The sequence below is a fragment of the Protopterus annectens genome, chromosome 9.part0, assembly GCF_019279795.1.
Source record: "Protopterus annectens isolate FY-2018-M chromosome 9.part0, PAN1.0, whole genome shotgun sequence".
NCBI lineage: Eukaryota > Metazoa > Chordata > Ceratodontiformes > Protopteridae > Protopterus > Protopterus annectens.
The window spans coordinates 602,859,657-602,871,945 of NC_056743.1; the positions used below are offsets into that span (position 1 = coordinate 602,859,657).

The following is a 12,289-nucleotide window of genomic DNA, read 5'->3' on the forward strand; positions in this document are numbered from 1 at the left end:
TCTGTGCACCATCCTTGTTTTCTGACATGAATAAGTGTAGCATCAGAATAGGACCATTCGGCATTTGGTGATACAGCGAGGAGTATTTACAGTACAATAAATCATTTTCAGTGTACGTCACAGCTATATGTTAGCTAACAGTATTTTATCAAAAACTGCTTGAACTGTTTGAGGAAAAAAATGGTTTTTGAACTACCTTTAAGCAATATCTCTCAGAAGTAATTTCCCCACAGTTGTGTGCGTTCTTGAACAGAACACACACTGACAAACAAAGTTACTGCAATTTAGCTTCGCTGTAACCTCAGGCCTTTTTGTTCAGTAAGTGGTGTGTGTAGAACCACAGTATTTGACATACTCAAGTCTTAGAAATGCTATGCAAGACTGTTCAGCATCAGATTAAAATGTTACCGAGGATCACCGCAGCATTCCACTTGGGTACTTGCATATTTTTACAGTATACAGGTTATCAATATGAATGCATCAAGCTCTACAACCTTGGAAGGCAGAAACTGTAGCTGAAACTGGGAAATAAAAAAATATGACAATATATATACTATACAATTTTGCCTTGCCGCACAACGGAAAACAGAGCAGTGTAAACATGTATTTGCAGGTCCCCTCAGTATATAAAGAAACTACCAGTGACTACGCAATGCAGTAGGAAGGAGAAGCTTAACTAATTAATTACCTTTAAGACTAAGCTTGCAAGAACAGTACACCTTTAGTAGTAGAAACAAAGGGCATGCTCTCTAGGTGGGTAATGCGGAGACATCATGCCATTGTCCTTCACAGTATAGCACATCATCTTGCTGATGCTGCAGACCATTATTAAGTCAAAGTTCTCAGTGTGTCTAATGTGAGGCAGGATGACTTAAAGGAACTTTCCCAATCTTTGTGAAGAGACATCTGGCATTTACTAACCCCATCAGCACTTAAAATTCTATTCAAATGGGCACCTAAAAGTGAATACTCTACAGCAACCCATGTCTACATTTTCCATTTCTGCTGACTACTTAAACTCCTAACTACATTGCAGAATGTTTACTTACCTGGTATTCATAAAAAAATATATATAAATAAAAGTGTTTAAAAAATGCATTCCCAGAAGGTGCTCAAGAAGGCACGTGTCTTAAAAGGTTTATATGCAGCAAGGATGGCTTGAACGGTACTTTTCCGTTATCGGGGCAACAGCTCTAATCAGCATTTGGAATGTTAGCCTGCAGTCGCAAAGATGACACTGCTGCCGCTGAGGTTTATTCAAAAAGTTATACTTCCCTTGCAGACAGTCACCAAATTAGAAGTTATGTACCTACCATAATGTTCCATGTTAGTTGTCTTCTCTCGCCTTCTTTCTTGCTGGATGGGTTCGGAGCCGATCCTCGGCTCCGACTCGGCACTTGCTTTAGCTTGAGAACTCCTTTTACCAGCTCGAGGCAACCCTATATCCCATGATGCAAGGCGGAACTACCTCAGATCTCGTTTGGTAGCTAACCTACCCTGCTAAGGACTAACCTAACATAATTAGGAAACCCAAGTTCATAATAAGAGTCCTCAAATGAAGGCTCAGGAGGAAACAACCTGATAGGAACTCTTCAAGATCTGTCCAGGCCAGGGGGAAGGAGGGAGGAAGAAAGAAGAGAGAAGACAACTAACATGGAACGTTATGGTAGGTACATAACTTCTAAATGTTAAGTTGTCAATCTCGCCTTCATTCTTGCTAGATGGGACCGCGTCCCTAGCACCTGTATCCCGGGTGGCTCAATGGAACAGACTCTTGAGAACTGTGGAACCAAAACTGGCCCTGTCTCTGGAGGCCAAGTCTAACTTGTAATGAGAGACAAAGGTATGAGGAGTGGCCCAAGTGGCTGCTGCACAAATGGTATCAATGGGTAGTCTATCCTGAAAGGCTGCAGAAGTGGATAGACTCCTGGTTGAGTGTGCTTTCGGTTTAGAAGGTAGTTGCTTGCCTCAGAGAGTACACATAGGAAATGGTGGAAGACAACCATCTGGATAAGGTCACTTTAGAAACTGGAAGACCTATCCTGTTTTCTGCATAGGAGACAAATAATTGGTCCGATTTCCTGAATTGTTTCGTTCTATGCAAATAGTACCCGAGCTGACGATGGACATCCAAAAAATGAAGCTTTTGTTCACCTCTGTCAGAATAGTTTGGGAAAAAAACTGGTAGATCTATGGATTGATTAATATTGGTTTGAGACACAACTTTGGGGAGAAAGGATGGGTTCGTTCTTAATGATACCCTGTCCTTATGAAAAACCAAGTAAGGGGAACGGATGCAGAGAGCTTGAATCTCGGAAACCCTTCTTGCTGAAGTGACAGCCAGTAAGAATATAGTTTTCCAGGTCAATAATTTCAAAGAACATGAAGCAGACGGTTCGAAGGGAGGTAACATCAAGGATTCCAACATTAAATTTAGATCCCATTGCGGAGGAGGATGCTTTATCGGCGGCTTTAGGAGAAAAACTCCTCTCAGAAAAGCCTTGCATAATCTATGAGACATAATGTTATTATCATGCAAGCCAACATGATACTTGGAAATAGCAGCCAGTTGAACTTTAACTGTAGATGAAGAAGATCCTGACTGAAAAACTTTAGCCAGGAAATCTAAAACAGAATGCACAGGAGCAGTAAAGGGATCAATATTCCTGGAATTTGCCCAAATAGAAAAACGTCGCCACTTGCTAGCATAAACAGTTCTGGTGAACGACTTTAAAGAAGACACTAAGATGTCTCTGACTGAATCAGAGATCATCGGAAGCCTGGCTAGGGAAGGAAGTGGAGCAACCAAGCAGTGAGGTTGAGAGAATGAATGGCCCGGTGCTGCTGACCCGACTGGTGGATCAAGAGATCCGGAACTGGGTCCAGATGCCAGGGCTGCACCAGAAGGTGACGATGCAGAGACGGAAACCAAATTTGTCGAGGCCAGTAAGGGGCAATGAGAATCAACTTGGCCCTCAAAACGGTGGCTTTCTGAATGACTTGTGGAATCAAGGGAAAGGGAGGAAAAGCGCAGAAGTCCCCCGGGCCAATCCTGGGTTAGAGAGTCTCTCAGGGGTTGGCCTGGTAGGGGAAAGAGGGTGAAAAAATCGGGGCACTTGTTGTTTTGAGGTGTAGCAAAAAGATCGCAACAAGGTGTGCCCCACTTCAGAAAAATCTGATCCACTACAGATTGATTGAGAAACCACTCGTGAGGCATCAGAATGGATCTGCTCAGCCTGTCCGCCAAGAGGTTGGACCTGCCGGGGATGTGCGTTGCTATCAGAAACCGATGAGAGGAGACTGCCCATTGCCGAAGTCTGAGAGCTTCTCGACACAACGGATAGGACCTGGTCCCGCCCTGCTTGTTGATGTACCAGACCACGGACATGTTGTCCGTTTGTACTGCAATAGTCCCCGTGAGAAGAAAGTCGTTGAGGGCTTGCAACGTTAAAAGCACCGCTCTCATCTCCAGGACATTGATGTGCAGATGGTATTCTATAGGTTGCCACGTCCCGTGGACCATCCTGCCCTGATAATGCCCCCCCCACCCGATCAGAGAGGCATCCGTAGTAACTGTGGCAACTGGAGGAGGGAGAACAAAGGATCGGCCCTGATGAAGAAGAGGGGAAGATATCCACCAGTTCAGATGAGTTCTGCACGATTGTGTGACTAAGATTTCGTGCCTCATCGGAAGACTGTGGTACGACCACTGAGTGAATAACATCCACTGCAGAAGACGCATGTGGAAGCGAGCCAGTGGTAGAAGAACAATGGCCGCAGCCATAAGACCTAGAACCTTTAGTATCAATCTGGCTTTGACCTTGCTGCTCTGCAATAGAATCCGAATGAATTTTTGGATGTCCAGAATTCTTTGATCTGTTAGTCTGGCTAACATTTTGACGGTGTTTAATTCTGCGCCTATAAAGGTGATAGATTGGCAAGGCCGCAGAGAAGATTTTTCAAATTTACTGAAATTCCCAAACTCCTGCAAAGCTGCAGAGTGTAGTCTCTGGTCTGAAGAAGCTGACACCTGGTGGTGGCGGAGAGGAGCCAGTCGTCCAAATAAGGAAACACCTGGAATCCTTGACGTCTCAGATGAGCTGTGACCACTGCCATGCATTTGGTAAACACTCTGGGGCTGAAGTGAGGCCAAAGGGCAGGGCTCTGAATTGGTAATGACTGGTCCCTAGCCGAAAGCGGAGAAACCTTCTGGAGCGCCTGTGAATCTTTATGTGATAGTACGCGTCCTGAAGGTCTATAGAGCACATCCAGTTGTCCTTGCCCAGAAAGGGCAGAATGGACTGAAGCGTGACCATCCGGAATCTTGCCTTCTTGACAAATCTGTTTAGATTGCTCAGGTCTAATATTGGTCTCCAATCTCCCGTCCTTTTGGGGACCAAAAAGAATCTCGAGTAGACGCCGGATCCTACTTGGTCTGCCGGAACAGTCTGAACGGCTCTTTTTCCTAGGAGCTTTGAAACCTCCTGTTCTGCCAAATCCCTTTGACCGGGTGAGATGTCTGGAAGGGATTGTAGAAGTACGGGATACCTTTCGAAGGGGATTTTGTAACCCTCGGATATGATCAACTGTACCCACATATCTTGTGAGAGGGAATGCCAGGCTACTGGGTACAGCGAAATCCTTCCCCCGACTGCCTCCAAGGGTGGACAGTCGGGCAACACCTCAGGGGTGCTGAAAGGGCTTCTCAGGAAGAGACTCCCTGTTGCCCTGGTTCTGAGGACCCCCCCTGCCTCTAGGGCGGCGTCTATTATTGTTACCCCCTCTGCCTCTGGGGTAAACTGACCACGTGTGTCCTGTGTAGCTCCTTGGGCTTTGCGGAACCACATCTTCCCTCCCTTCTGACCCTTGGGATATGGTCTGGAAGGGGTGGAAAAATGGACTCCAACGGCAGAAAGTTTTACCGTCCTGCTCACACCTGGTCAAGGTATCCTTCACCTGAGGTCCGAACAAAGCCGAACCATCAAAGGGGGTATTGGTGAAGGACGCCTTAAAGGGGTCCGCAAAATTACAAAGCCGCATCCAGGCTTGACGTCTAAGAGCCACTCCTGTGCCTGCGGCCCTGCTCGCTCCATCGGCCGCATAGGATATGAGCCGCATGAAGGAGTTGGATAAGGAATTCAGGATTGCTAGCTGTGAGGCAATCTTTTCTTGAGCCCCAGCAGCAGAAGGATCCTGGACCACTTCACCTAGTTCCTTGAGAATATCTCTTTGAAGCCTGGTGAAGTGACAAAGGTAGTTCAGCTTAACGCATAGCAAAGGTCGCTGAAGAAAACATCCGCTTTCCATACCTGTCCATGGTCCTAGAATCCTTGTTAGGAGGATGGACAGGTACTGAAGGATCCGCAGTTCCTTCTTAGTGGCCGCCACCACCATAGCATCCACAGAGACGCCTTGGAAAGAAACTGTTTGTCCGAGGGGCCGTAATAAACTTGGATGGTCTCCTGGGGACAGGTTCCACAGAATCTGGAGCTGCCCACGCCTTCCGAGCCACTACCTGCATAAGTGGGTCGAAGGCGGAGACACCCAGGAGGTGGAGGGTCGGGATCCAAAGCCTCCAGGTATACCGACTCATCCTCGGAGGGATCAATGGATGGCCAATTCCCCTCTGTTTGAGGAGCTCAAGGATGTCTGAAAAGGAGACATCCTCAGAGGGGATCGGGAACCCTCCGACTCATCTAAGTCGGTATCAGATGTAGTAGACTCAGGGAGTCTGTGTGTTTCCTCTACATCCTCTTCCGAGGGGTTCACCTGCAGGATCAGGAGAAACTTCGAAGAGGAGGAAATTCTCAATGGGGAAACCTGGGGCGATGGTTCCCTGGGCCTGAGAGCAAGAGGCTGGCAAGAGGTGTCTACAGGCACCGAAGAGGGAGGAGCTAGAGGGATGGACCGTTGACCTGGCTCAGGAGCCAGGACACTCCTCATCACCTCAAAGGCTCCCCTCCCCGGGAGACCGGAATATCCCCGTTCCGAGGACACAGGAATTCCCGGCTCCACTGAGAGGGAAGGCTCCGAGGCCGATGTCGGTGCCGAGCTTACCAAAGCCGAAGCCCCGAGAGGGAGAGCGGGGTCGGACAAGGGTCCGATGCCACTAGCCCCCTCGGAGCCGACCAGGGAAACTCGACGACCGGATTCATCCAAGGAAGGTCAAGGAGGAGATCGGAGCCGAAGACAACTGAGCCAAAGGATGCATCGGCTCCGGCGCCAAAACAGTCGCTGTCCCGAGAAGCTCCGGCTCCGAACTCTGGTGGGGAGTCGGAGGAGGAAGTTCAAGGGGTGAAGCAATAGCCGAAGTCTGCTGAGACGGGCTATGGAGCATTTGGGCCAGTGCCTGTGACTTTAACAGCCTGCTTACCACCCTCTCTAAGTCGTGGTCAGACAGCCTGGAAGATCTCGAAGATAGGCTCCGATGGCTCCGCTCCGACAAAAAAAGAGACGACCCCGGAGCCGAGTGGATACTCTCCAACGAAGGGGACCGAGATCTCTTTCGGGACGAAGTCATCGGAGCCGAAGTCCCCTGAATTCCAGATGGAGCCGAAGGTTTCTCGGCTCCGATGCTGGATAAGGTGTCGGCTCCAGCCGGAGCCGACAAGGCCACAGTAGATCGGGTGTCGGAACCAATCGGTGCCGAACCCACTACTTTCGAAGCAGAAAGATCAGCTCCAGCCGGAGCCGATCTCGGCTCCGACGGAGCCGGAGCCACCGGAGGAGGCTTAGATACTGTAGCCTGAACCTTCGGAGGCTTAGAAGGTTTACTGGACCCTGTTTTAGAGGGAGAACCTTCTGGCTTAAGTAAGCCACGGAGGATCAATTTATTCCTCCTTTCCTGCAGGACTCTCTGGCTAAAAGAGTGACACAAAGCACAGGAGTCCTGCAGGTGCAAAGGCCCCAGGCAGTAAACACAAGAAGTGTGACCGTCTGTCAGAGACATTTTCTGACAGCACGAGTCACACTTCTTGAAGCCTGAGACCTTGCCTTCCTGAGACATAGTCCTAGAGGAAGAAAGTCACACACACCCCAATAATCACACAATTAATCCCCCAACACACAGACACACAGGTAGGGATTAAGTAATGGGGTCTAGGCCTAACTTAAAACTCGTTTACAATTAAAAAGAATTTAGAACTTTTTAACTAAAAGGGAAATAGGGTGGGCTGTAGAAACACTACACACTATAAAAAGGGGGAATAAGTGAGAAATAAATCCCTGACTAAGCTTTTTTTTTGACAAAATCAACTTACCCCAGCTGGCAAAGGAGATCTCTTTCGCTAAGCGGCAAACGAGATCTGAGGTAGTTCCGCCTTGCATCATGGGATATAGGGTTGCCTCGAGCTGGTAAAAGGAGTTCTCAAGCTAAAGCAAGTGCCGAGTCGGAGCCGAGGATCGGCTCCAAACCCATCCAGCAAGAATGAAGGCGAGATTGACAACTTAACATTGTATTTATTTAAATAGCAATGTACTGAAACTGCAAAAAGGCAGTGCATGGTCTTATCAAGTTGGTCCAGTAGATAGCTTGTTATACAAATACAGAATACTGTAAACTGACAGTATTTCATTTCAATAATGAATTTACATTCAACATATATAGCATGTGTTCAATCTTCAATGAAGTTGTCATTCAGCATCACAACAGGCTGCAAGTGGAGGCATATCAAAACACACCTGATCTGACACAAAACGCGTTAAGCACCCCATGATAAAATGAAAGATGTGCAGAAACAGATACTACTACACAACTCTGCCAATGAAACCACAGTAATGTAAATGTGCAACAGTAAATTTTAAAAGAAACTGCTGCTGCAGGATATGCTCATATAACTTGCACTACTGTTGCAGTGATCCAATTAATGTTGTATGCCAGAACTTCTCTCTACATCTCCCAAAGCAGTTTCTACCTGCTGCATAACTATGAGAAGGTTGTGCACCTCTCTCTAAGCAATCATTAAAACGGTCTCTGCCTGCTCCCTAGCTAAACTATAAGGACGCGTAGTAAATCACATTTACAAACAGATCTTTCCAGTTACAGGTGTAAACATTCTGACAATAAGTCACCATTCATTCCCACGCTCCTCAAGATCTTGAATAAGCACATTGTGATTCTCCCCCCCTTAAACACATGGTTAATGTTTTCCATATTTATAACCAGAATATCTGTCTTCATCTCCCTTAATTTTACAGTATCTAAACAACACATTTTCCTTCAACAAATGATCACTTATAAGGACTTAAAACCTCTACACCAATATCTTAACAATCACCATTACTTAAATTGCTCGGTTCGCAAACAAGCTTTCTGACACCCTAATCAGCAGAGTCAGATACTTCAGTGGAACAGCAACCACCTTTGAGAGAAGAGGCTGTCTCATCGCACGTTTGTACGACAATTTCACTTTGGGAAGTCCTTCTGTGCTCCATGCATCTCAACCTCTTAAAACACATAAATCTGAACAAAGACATATATAACTGGGGGGACAAAGGCCCAAAAAAATACAGATAAATTTTAAACATTGCTCCTACAAACACAGAAAATTGAGAGTAACAGATTTTGGATTAGTGTGAATTTCAAATGCTGATTACAGCTGTTGCCCTGATAACGGAAAAGTACCGCTTGAACTTACACCCAATACTACTAAGAACAGTCTACCCCCAAACAATAGCCATGCAAGTCCACTTAATAACTATGCATATTATTATATATATTTTTTTAAACGGATGTGCATGTCTTACAGCAGGTGGCAACTGGAAATCAACTATGCGTAACAGAATGCATTTCTGTTTTTAATGATAACGTTCAGTTCCTTCAGCACAACCTTTCAGCTCCTGAACCTTTCCAGCTTACATGGGATGTTAATATCACTAATCTTTGCTATATGGCCTCCTCCCACTACACATGTAGTATGAGTGCAACATCCTTAACCCAAACAAAGACTATGCATACTTCTGCAGAGTACACCTTTTCACAAGTAGAAAAGAACTCCAGGTCCAATCCTTGGATCAGTCTCTGCAGTTACTTTAGCTTGTGGCCACCAAAAACGCCTTCCCTACCCATAATGCACAAACCCCTAACATCTCTCAGATCTTATTTGCTACTTTTGCATCTAGATGTGGTTGCCTTTAGCTCGAGAGTTGAGTGGGAGATTATTACCTTCTAAAAAAAACTCTTGAATCATTTAAACTTTCTTTGGTCATCACTGCTGACCTCTACTTTCCATTCAACTTAGTTACTTTTATTTCCTACCATTGTTGGTAGCCCTAGCCCATCCTTGCCTATCCCTTTACAAGTAGTATATTTCTTTATACCACAGTTGGTATATTTCTTCTTTGTACAAATATTTTTATCCCTTCAAATTTATAGCTTTTTTGTAATTGTTGTTGTGATATCCTCTTTCTCAACATGTCCAAAAAAAGATCAGCGGGATTTAAAAAATGCGAAAAGTGTGGCACAAATTGCCATTTTCTGATTCCCATAAGCTTTGGGTGTACTGCTTGGGTCCAACATTTACAACAGGAATTCAGCGTCTGTAAATTGTTTAAGCCCAGAGCTCTGGCTGATGGAAGAAATAAATTGATTTTAAAGGCTTGCTGCCCACTTCATTTTCCAAGGCCATTACTGGGGTTTAATCCCCAAACAGAAGACTAGAGACCCGGCAGGAAGGTCTAAACCTTCTGAATCTTGAACCTCTTCGGAACCTAAAAAGAAAATAAAGACTCCAAAATTAGTTACGGTCCAACCTTAGTCAGATACGACTAAACCGGTATCACATCTTATGTACTTGGATCCAAAGCCTCTACGGAGGAGTACTTATTCTCCTCCTCTGGATCCAGTCCCATTCAGAGTGCTTCTCCATTTTTAAAAGGCCCTCAATCTCCATCCTTAGCATTTTCTCGTTCCTCTAAAAGTCTTACTGAAACAGACGTGGAAAGAATGAGGAGGAAATTCCTCATGGAGCAAATTCATATCACAGTGTGTATGGCTCCTACCCCTTCGGGTCAGGAAGCCCAATAATCTACTACTCCACCCATTACAGCTCCTATTCAAATCCAGCCTGTAGCTTTAGAGCCTTTGGATCCGAGCCTTCCGGGTCAGTCTGGTTTGGATCGGAATACTGCTCTGAGTGCACTGGCTCCAACATCCTAGGAGATGAATGACTCTCAAAGCCAAAACATCCCAGTCAGAGCCGGGTGGTTGGAGTAGACTTAGAGGTTTTCAGAGCCATCTCCTCTTCTCGGAACTTTGGCACTGGACACAGCTCAGCTCTGACTTCCACCTCAAGTGGGTTGTTTTTGGAACTGAGGGAGGTGATGGGCCAGAAACTTGCCTTCTTGGCTCAGTTGTCTTCCTTCTCTCTGGAGCGATCTGCTTTCAAGGTTGAGAAGAGAGTGTTCTCTGCTCCAGCAGGTCAGATAGATCCAACCCCCTCAAATCCAGGGTCTATATTACATCACGAACGCTTAAAAAAGCGAACGTGATTAACTGACCCTATGTAAGTGAAAGCTTAGAATGACGAACTGTCAAAACAGCGATTTTTCGCCCCCCACACTTAAATAGACCAACTCCTAGATCGCACTACAGTGCCGGAAACGGCAAAGTAATGAAGCAGCCAAGCCAATTCTTTCCCAGGGAAAGAATTTGCTTAAAAGCTGCTACGATATTTTGCCTTTTCAGTTCGACCAAGACGCATTCAAAATAATGATTCTTCGGTCTTTTAATTGGAACTCTCAAATCCACCCTCTACTTCTCACATGCTTTTCACCTTGAACCTCAAGATTCTACCTCACAGAAAGAGCCAGCTCAAAGCTTCCAGACTACTCAAGCAGGGGATTCTAATCTCTTACGATACTCCACTGGAACATCCCACTGAAGAAATCCCTAGAAAGAGAAGTTGCAAAAGGAAGCACTTGGATTCTCAAGAGTCAGTCACTGATGACATTGATTTCAAAATCAAGGAGTCCTCAAAATCACCATCCGATGACATCTCATTTGGAGATATTTTTAAAATCCTTAAGCAGAAGGTTTGCTGGTCTTCCCAAAACCCTTCTCCAGAGGAATCCGTACTTCTGGAGGCCTTTGGAGCTGGCCTGTCTACCTTCTGGATTTCTCAGCCTGCCAATCAGCTCATTGATTTGTTCTCTAGGGAAGTGTGGAAGGAACCAGACTCAGTTGAGCCAATCCCCAAGACAGCAGACCAGATTCTGGCTCCACCAGTAGGGAAAGAATTTTGGGGGTAAAGGGGTGGTAACAGATACCACGCTCATGGCGGGAGCTACAAAAAAGGAATTTGTTGAACAGAGTTCCACTGTCCACCCTCCTAACAGTCTAGGGGGAATGACAGATTTAGGAAGCCTGTGTATGCCTTCAGTGCACATTCAGGTTGCTGAACTATCTAGCACATTTTACGAGACTTCAAAAGAGACTCGATTAAAAAGCTACTGAAATCTCCTTCTGGAACCAAAACTGCTGAGACTCCATCTTCAATAGTCTCTCAGTTAGCTACCCTACAAGCTAATCTAAATCATCCATGAGGCTTATCTCGCATGCTGAAGACAGTGCCTCAAGTGCCAAAGGTTCAGGCATTTCCATCACAAGACATGCCTGTAAGTGCCCATGTGATTTTTGCGGAGCCCTTAAAGTCTTAGTCAATGCCCCTTTTGGACGGAACTTGTTTGGCCCCACAGTGACAGCCACTCTCCAGGTGGGAGAAAGACAGAAAGACCCTCCCTGCTGTGGGAGTGCATTTTTCTACCCCTCAAAAAACCATTGCCAGGAATCAACGAGGAGAATAACAAATGGGGTTTATGAAGTCCCAAGGTCCTGTCCAAGACACACATGGAGGAGATCGCCTCTGGTGGAACTGAGAGGGGAGCTACAATGGTCGGTGATGCCCCCGTGGCAGAGACGGTCCATAAAACCAGGGGTCTAGAGGTTGTTTTTCAAACAGACCTTTTCAGCACTGCTGAAAAGAGGCCCAATTGCCCACCTCTGGGACAGTTGAGGATTGTGTACTCCTGTACCAGAGAGCCTGGCTAGATACAACAAAAGGCAATTGGGTGCAGAGGATTATTTTCAGAAGTTATACAACTCCCTTTCCCTTACCCCCTCCGCTGGTAAGAAAACTTCCTGATGTTCCACCCAATCAGAGAAAAGCAGCAGCACTAGAAATTCAAAAGCTGCTAAGAAAAACATTTATCCAAGATGTCCCACCAGACCAAATAGAATCTGGAACTTACTCAAGATTCTCTTTAGTGCAAAAGAAAACGGGGGACTGGACCA

General features: G+C 45.9%; 1 protein-coding gene across 1 annotated transcript in view; it reads right to left on the minus strand.

Moving 5' to 3' along the window:
* DOCK5 (dedicator of cytokinesis 5) overlaps positions 1-12,289 on the minus strand; it is a gene marked incomplete in the record, with an annotated part of 3,482,443 nt that overhangs the window by 3,398,110 nt on the left and 72,044 nt on the right.